At 41.6% G+C, this 6,017-nt stretch overlaps 16 non-coding genes and 11 pseudogenes across 16 annotated transcripts; all 27 read right to left on the minus strand.

The window, feature by feature from the left end:
* Positions 1–119, minus strand: LOC134895329 (5S ribosomal RNA; annotated as a pseudogene).
* A 107-nt stretch (positions 120–226) lies between these two features.
* Positions 227–345, minus strand: LOC134894210 (5S ribosomal RNA; annotated as a pseudogene).
* Positions 346–452: 107 nt separating this feature from the next.
* Positions 453–571, minus strand: LOC134886125 (5S ribosomal RNA). The gene has a single exon (XR_010170216.1). It is a non-coding gene; the product is annotated as a 5S ribosomal RNA (ribosomal RNA).
* Positions 572–678: 107 nt separating this feature from the next.
* LOC134890416 (5S ribosomal RNA) lies at positions 679–797 on the minus strand (annotated as a pseudogene).
* A 107-nt stretch (positions 798–904) lies between these two features.
* On the minus strand, positions 905–1,023 carry LOC135066984 (5S ribosomal RNA). The gene has a single exon (XR_010253215.1). It is a non-coding gene; the product is annotated as a 5S ribosomal RNA (ribosomal RNA).
* Positions 1,024–1,130: 107 nt separating this feature from the next.
* LOC135067965 (5S ribosomal RNA) lies at positions 1,131–1,249 on the minus strand. The gene has a single exon (XR_010254174.1). It is a non-coding gene; the product is annotated as a 5S ribosomal RNA (ribosomal RNA).
* Positions 1,250–1,356: 107 nt separating this feature from the next.
* Positions 1,357–1,475, minus strand: LOC135067976 (5S ribosomal RNA). The gene has a single exon (XR_010254187.1). It is a non-coding gene; the product is annotated as a 5S ribosomal RNA (ribosomal RNA).
* Positions 1,476–1,582: 107 nt separating this feature from the next.
* Positions 1,583–1,701, minus strand: LOC134892012 (5S ribosomal RNA; annotated as a pseudogene).
* A 107-nt stretch (positions 1,702–1,808) lies between these two features.
* Positions 1,809–1,927, minus strand: LOC134889287 (5S ribosomal RNA; annotated as a pseudogene).
* Positions 1,928–2,034: 107 nt separating this feature from the next.
* Positions 2,035–2,153, minus strand: LOC134894943 (5S ribosomal RNA; annotated as a pseudogene).
* A 107-nt stretch (positions 2,154–2,260) lies between these two features.
* LOC135060185 (5S ribosomal RNA) lies at positions 2,261–2,379 on the minus strand. Its single transcript, XR_010246577.1, has one exon. It is a non-coding gene; the product is annotated as a 5S ribosomal RNA (ribosomal RNA).
* Positions 2,380–2,486: 107 nt separating this feature from the next.
* Positions 2,487–2,605, minus strand: LOC135067988 (5S ribosomal RNA). Its single transcript, XR_010254198.1, has one exon. It is a non-coding gene; the product is annotated as a 5S ribosomal RNA (ribosomal RNA).
* Positions 2,606–2,712: 107 nt separating this feature from the next.
* LOC135067095 (5S ribosomal RNA) lies at positions 2,713–2,831 on the minus strand. The gene has a single exon (XR_010253321.1). It is a non-coding gene; the product is annotated as a 5S ribosomal RNA (ribosomal RNA).
* Positions 2,832–2,938: 107 nt separating this feature from the next.
* On the minus strand, positions 2,939–3,057 carry LOC134893566 (5S ribosomal RNA; annotated as a pseudogene).
* A 107-nt stretch (positions 3,058–3,164) lies between these two features.
* On the minus strand, positions 3,165–3,283 carry LOC135069010 (5S ribosomal RNA). The gene has a single exon (XR_010255201.1). It is a non-coding gene; the product is annotated as a 5S ribosomal RNA (ribosomal RNA).
* Positions 3,284–3,390: 107 nt separating this feature from the next.
* On the minus strand, positions 3,391–3,509 carry LOC135060546 (5S ribosomal RNA). The gene has a single exon (XR_010246940.1). It is a non-coding gene; the product is annotated as a 5S ribosomal RNA (ribosomal RNA).
* A 107-nt stretch (positions 3,510–3,616) lies between these two features.
* Positions 3,617–3,735, minus strand: LOC134895330 (5S ribosomal RNA; annotated as a pseudogene).
* Positions 3,736–3,842: 107 nt separating this feature from the next.
* LOC134890502 (5S ribosomal RNA) lies at positions 3,843–3,961 on the minus strand (annotated as a pseudogene).
* A 107-nt stretch (positions 3,962–4,068) lies between these two features.
* On the minus strand, positions 4,069–4,187 carry LOC134886126 (5S ribosomal RNA). The gene has a single exon (XR_010170217.1). It is a non-coding gene; the product is annotated as a 5S ribosomal RNA (ribosomal RNA).
* A 107-nt stretch (positions 4,188–4,294) lies between these two features.
* On the minus strand, positions 4,295–4,413 carry LOC134890417 (5S ribosomal RNA; annotated as a pseudogene).
* Positions 4,414–4,520: 107 nt separating this feature from the next.
* On the minus strand, positions 4,521–4,639 carry LOC135066985 (5S ribosomal RNA). Its single transcript, XR_010253216.1, has one exon. It is a non-coding gene; the product is annotated as a 5S ribosomal RNA (ribosomal RNA).
* A 107-nt stretch (positions 4,640–4,746) lies between these two features.
* Positions 4,747–4,865, minus strand: LOC135058410 (5S ribosomal RNA). Its single transcript, XR_010244839.1, has one exon. It is a non-coding gene; the product is annotated as a 5S ribosomal RNA (ribosomal RNA).
* A 107-nt stretch (positions 4,866–4,972) lies between these two features.
* LOC135060186 (5S ribosomal RNA) lies at positions 4,973–5,091 on the minus strand. Its single transcript, XR_010246578.1, has one exon. It is a non-coding gene; the product is annotated as a 5S ribosomal RNA (ribosomal RNA).
* Positions 5,092–5,198: 107 nt separating this feature from the next.
* LOC135066001 (5S ribosomal RNA) lies at positions 5,199–5,317 on the minus strand. Its single transcript, XR_010252264.1, has one exon. It is a non-coding gene; the product is annotated as a 5S ribosomal RNA (ribosomal RNA).
* A 107-nt stretch (positions 5,318–5,424) lies between these two features.
* Positions 5,425–5,543, minus strand: LOC135067096 (5S ribosomal RNA). The gene has a single exon (XR_010253322.1). It is a non-coding gene; the product is annotated as a 5S ribosomal RNA (ribosomal RNA).
* Positions 5,544–5,650: 107 nt separating this feature from the next.
* On the minus strand, positions 5,651–5,769 carry LOC134893567 (5S ribosomal RNA; annotated as a pseudogene).
* A 107-nt stretch (positions 5,770–5,876) lies between these two features.
* On the minus strand, positions 5,877–5,995 carry LOC135069011 (5S ribosomal RNA). Its single transcript, XR_010255202.1, has one exon. It is a non-coding gene; the product is annotated as a 5S ribosomal RNA (ribosomal RNA).
* Positions 5,996–6,017: the final 22 nt, after the last annotated feature.

Consider the following 6,017-nt stretch of genomic DNA (forward strand, 5'->3'; position numbering starts at 1 on the left):
TATCTACAGCACCTTCTATTACCAGGTGGTCTCCCATCCAAGTACTAACCAGGCCCAATACTACTTAGCTTTCAAGATCAGATGAGATTGGGCGTATCCAGTGTGGTGTGGCTGTAGATGAGCTTTGTGGTTTTTGTTAGAACTTTTCTACTTCTAAGTACTGGTTCATAAATGAATACATTTGAAAATGGAATGCATCAACAGAACGGTGTTGGCAGTATAAAAATATCTACAGCATCTTGTATTCCCAGGTGGTCTCCCATCCAAGTACTAACCAGGCCCAACACTGCTTAGCTTCTAAGACCAGATGAGATTGGGCATATCCAGTGTGGTGTGGCTGTTGATGAGCTTTGGGGTTTCTGTTAGAACTTTTCTACTTCTAACTACTGGTTCATAAATGAAAACGTTTGAAAATGGAATGCATCAACAGAACGGTGTTGGCAGTATAAAAGTATCTACAGTGTCTTGTATTCCCAGGTGGTCTCCCATCCAAGTACTAACCAGGCCCAACACTGCTTAGCTTCCAAGATCAGATGAGATTGGGCGTATCCAGTGTGGTGTGGCTGTAGATGAGCTTTGTGGTTTCTGTTAGAACTTTTATACTTCTAACTACTGGTTCATAAATGAATACGTTTGAAAATGGAATGTATCAACAGAACGGTGTTGGCAGTATAAAAATATCTACAGCACCTTGTATTCCCAGGTGGGCTCCCATCCAAGTACTAACCAGGCCCAACACTGCTTAGTTTCCAAGACCAGATGAGATTGGGCGTATCCAGAGTGGTGTGGCCGTAGATGAGCTTTGTGGTTTCTGTTAGAACTTTTATACTTCTAACTACTGATTCATAAATAAATAAGTTTGAAAATGGAATGCATCAACAGAACGGTGTTGGCAGTATAAAAATATCTACAGCACCTTGTATTCCCAGGTGGGCTCTCATCCAAGTACTAACCAGGCCCAACACTGCTTAGCTTCCAAGATCAGATGAGATTGGGCGTATCCAGTGTGGTATGGCTGTAGATGAGCTTTGTGGTTTCTGTTAGAACTTTTCTACTTCTAACTACTGGTTCATAAATGAATACGTTTGAAAATGGAATGCATCAACAGAACGGTGTAGAAAGTATAAAAATATCTACAGCACCTTGTATTCCCAGGTGGTCTCCCATCCAAGTACTAACCAGGCCCAACACTGCTTAGCTTCCAAGATCAGATGAGATTGGGCGTATCCAGTGTGGTGTGGCTGTAGATGAGCTTTGTGGTTTCTGTTAGAACTTTTCTACTTCTAACTACTGGTTCATAAATGAATACGTTTGAAAATGGAATGCATCAACAGAACGGTGTTGGCAGTATAAAAATATCTACAGCACCTTGTATTCCCAGGTGGTCTCCCATCCAAGTACTAACCAGGCCCAACACTGCTTAGCTTCCAAGATCAGATGAGATTGGGCGTATCCAGTGTGGTGTGGCTGTAGATGAGCTTTGTGGTTTCTGTTAGAACTTTTCTACTTCTAACTACTGGTTCATAAATGAATACGTTTGAAAATGGAATGCATCAACAGAACGGTGTTGGCAGTATAAAAATATCTACAGCACCTTGTATTACCAGGTGGTCTCCCATCCAAGTACTAACCAGGCCCAACACTGCTTAGCTTCCAAGAACAGATGAGATTGGGCGTATCCAGTGTGGTGTGGCTGTACATGAGATTTGTGGTTTCTGTTAGAACTTTTCTACTTCTAACTACTGGTTCATAAATGAATACGTTTGAAAATGGAATGCATCAACAGAACGGTGTTGGCAGTATAAAAATATCTACAGCACCTTGTATTACCAGGTGGTCTCCCATCCAAGTACTAACCAGGCCCAACACTGCTTAGCTTTCAAGAACAGATGAGATTGGGCGTATACAGTGTGGTATGGCTGTAGATGAGCTTTGTGGTTTCTGTTAGAACTTTTCTACTTCTAACTACTGGTTCATAAATGAATACGTTTGAAAATGGAATGCATCAACAGAACGGTGTTGGCAGTATAAAAATATCTACAGCACCTTGTATTACCAGGTGGTCTCCCATCCAAGTACTAACTAGGCCCAACACTGCTTAGCTTTCAAGAACAGATGAGATTGGGCATATCCAGTGTGGTGTGGCTGTATATGAGCTTTGTGGTTTCTGTTAGAACTTTTCTACTTCTAACTACTGGTTCATAAATGAATACGTTTGAAAATGGAATGCATCAACAGAACGGTGTTGGCAGTATAAAAATATCTACAGCACCTTGTATTCACAGGTGGTCTCCCATCCAAGTACTAACCAGGCCCAACACTGCTTAGCTTCCAAGATCAGATGAGATTGGGCGTATCCAGTGTGGTGTGGCTGTAGATGAGCTTTGTGGTTTCTGTTAGAACTTTTCTACTTCTAACTACTGGTTCATAAATGAAAACGTTTGAAAATGGAATGCATCAACAGAACGGTGTTGGCAGTATAAAAATATCTACAGCACCTTGTATTCCCAGGTGGTCTCCCATCCAAGTACTAACCAGGCCCAACACTGCTTAGCTTCCAAGATCAGATGAGATTGGGCGTATCCAGTGTGGTGTGGCTGTAGATGAGCTTTGTTGTTTCTGTTAGAACTTTTCTACTTCTAACTACTGGTTCATAAATGAATACATTTGAAAATGGAATGCATCAACAGAACGGTGTTGGCAGTATAAAAATATCTACAGCACCTTGTATTCCCAGGTGGTCTCCCATCCAAGTACTAACCAGGCCAAACACTGCTTAGCTTCCAAGATCAGATGAGATTGGGCGTATCCAGTGTGGTGTGGCTGTAGATGAGCTTTTTAGTTTCTGTTAGAACTTTTATACTTCTAACTACTGGATCATAATTGAATACGTTTGAAAATGGAATGCATCAACAGAACGGTGTTGGCAGTATAAAAATATCTACAGCACCTTGTATTCCCAGGTGGGCTCCCATCCAAGTACTAACCAGGCCCAACACTGCTTAGATTCCAAGACCAGATGAGATTGGGCGTATCCAGAGTGGTGCGGCCGTAGATGAGCTTTGTGGTTTCTGTTAGAACTTTTATACTTCTAACTACTGATTCATAAATAAATAAGTTTGAAAATGGAATGCATCAACAGAACGGTGTTGGCAGTATAAAAATATCTACAGCACCTTGTATTCCCAGGTGGGCTCTCATCCAAGTACTAACCAGGCCCAACACTGCTTAGCTTCCAAGATCAGATGAGATTGGGCGTATACAGTGTGGTATGGCTGTAGATGAGCTTTGTGGTTTCTGTTAGAACTTTTCTACTTCTAACTACTGGTTCATAAATGAATACGTTTGAAAATGGAATGCATCAACAGAACGGTGTTGGCAGTATAAAAATATCTACAGCACCTTGTATTCCCAGGTGGTCTCCCATCCAAGTACTAACAAGGCCCAACACTGCTTAGCTTCCAAGATCAGACGAGATTGGGCGTATCCAGTGTGGTGTGGCTGTAGATGAGCTTTGTAGTTTCTGTTAGAACTTTTCTACTTCTAACTACTGGTTCATAAATGAATACGTTTGAAAATGGAATGCATCAACAGAACGGTGTTGGCAGTATAAAAATATCTACAGCACCTTCTATTACCAGGTGGTCTCCCATCCAAGTACTAACCAGGCCCAATACTACTTAGCTTTCAAGATCAGATGAGATTGGGCGTATCCAGTGTGGTGTGGCTGTAGATGAGCTTTGTGGTTTTTGTTAGAACTTTTCTACTTCTAAGTACTGGTTCATAAATGAATACATTTGAAAATGGAATGCATCAACAGAACGGTGTTGGCAGTATAAAAATATCTACAGCACCTTGTATTCCCAGGTGGTCTCCCATCCAAGTACTAACCAGGCCCAACACTGCTTAGCTTCTAAGACCAGATGAGATTGGGCATATCCAGTGTGGTGTGGCTGTTGATGAGCTTTGGGGTTTCTGTTAGAACTTTTCTACTTCTAACTACTGGTTCATAAATGAAAACGTTTGAAAATGGAATGCATCAACAGAACGGTGTTGGCAGTATAAAAGTATCTACAGTGTCTTGTATTCCCAGGTGGTCTCCCATCCAAGTACTAACCAGGCCCAACACTGCTTAGCTTCCAAGATCAGATGAGATTGGGCGTATCCAGTGTGGTGTGGCTGTAGATGAGCTTTGTGGTTTCTGTTAGAACTTTTATACTTCTAACTACTGGTTCATAAATGAATACGTTTGAAAATGGAATGTATCAACAGAACGGTGTTGGCAGTATAAAAATATCTACAGCACCTTGTATTCCCAGGTGGGCTCCCATCCAAGTACTAACCAGGCCCAACACTGCTTAGTTTCCAAGACCAGATGAGATTGGGCGTATCCAGAGTGGTGTGGCCGTAGATGAGCTTTGTGGTTTCTGTTAGAACTTTTATACTTCTAACTACTGATTCATAAATAAATAAGTTTGAAAATGGAATGCATCAACAGAACGGTGTTGGCAGTATAAAAATATCTACAGCACCTTGTATTCCCAGGTGGGCTCTCATCCAAGTACTAACCAGGCCCAACACTGCTTAGCTTCCAAGATCAGATGAGATTGGGCGTATCCAGTGTGGTATGGCTGTAGATGAGCTTTGTGGTTTCTGTTAGAACTTTTCTACTTCTAACTACTGGTTCATAAATGAATACGTTTGAAAATGGAATGCATCAACAGAACGGTGTAGAAAGTATAAAAATATCTACAGCACCTTGTATTCCCAGGTGGTCTCCCATCCAAGTACTAACCAGGCCCAACACTGCTTAGCTTCCAAGATCAGATGAGATTGGGCGTATCCAGTGTGGTGTAGCTGTAGATGAGCTTTGAGGTTTCTGTTAGAACTTTTCTACTTCTAACTACTGGTTCATAAATGAATACGTTTGAAAATGGAATGCATCAACAGAACGGTGTTGGCAGTATAAAAATATCTACAGCACCTTGTATTCACAGGTGGTCTCCCATCCAAGTACTAACCAGGCCCAACACTGCTTAGCTTCCAAGATCAGATGAGATTGGGCGTATCCAGTGTGGTGTGGCTGTAGATGAGCTTTGTGGTTTCTGTTAGAACTTTTCTACTTCTAACTACTGGTTCATAAATGAAAACGTTTGAAAATGGAATGCATCAACAGAACGGTGTTGGCAGTATAAAAATATCTACAGTGCCTTGTATTCCCAGGTGGTCTCCCATCCAAGTACTAACCAGGCCCAACACTGCTTAGCTTCCAAGATCAGATGAGATTGGGCGTATCCAGTGTGGTGTGGCTGTAGATGAGCTTTGTTGTTTCTGTTAGAACTTTTCTACTTCTAACTACTGGTTCATAAATGAATACATTTGAAAATGGAATGCATCAACAGAACGGTGTTGGCAGTATAAAAATATCTACAGCACCTTGTATTCCCAGGTGGTCTCCCATCCAAGTACTAACCAGGCCAAACACTGCTTAGCTTCCAAGATCAGATGAGATTGGGCGTATCCAGTGTGGTGTGGCTGTAGATGAGCTTTTTAGTTTCTGTTAGAACTTTTATACTTCTAACTACTGGATCATAATTGAATACGTTTGAAAATGGAATGCATCAACAGAACGGTGTTGGCAGTATAAAAATATCTACAGCACCTTGTATTCCCAGGTGGGCTCCCATCCAAGTACTAACCAGGCCCAACACTGCTTAGATTCCAAGACCAGATGAGATTGGGCGTATCCAGAGTGGTGCGGCCGTAGATGAGCTTTGTGGTTTCTGTTAGAACTTTTATACTTCTAACTACTGATTCATAAATAAATAAGTTTGAAAATGGAATGCATCAACAGAACGGTGTTGGCAGTATAAAAATATCTACAGCACCTTGTATTCCCAGGTGGGCTCTCATCCAAGTACTAACCAGGCCCAACACTGCTTAGCTTCCAAGATCAGATGAGATTGGGCGTATACAGTGTGGTATGGCTGTAGATGAGCTTTGTGGTTTCTGTTAGA

This window comes from Pseudophryne corroboree, chromosome 3 (genome assembly GCF_028390025.1).
Source record: "Pseudophryne corroboree isolate aPseCor3 chromosome 3, aPseCor3.hap2, whole genome shotgun sequence".
NCBI classification, from domain to species: domain Eukaryota; kingdom Metazoa; phylum Chordata; class Amphibia; order Anura; family Myobatrachidae; genus Pseudophryne; species Pseudophryne corroboree.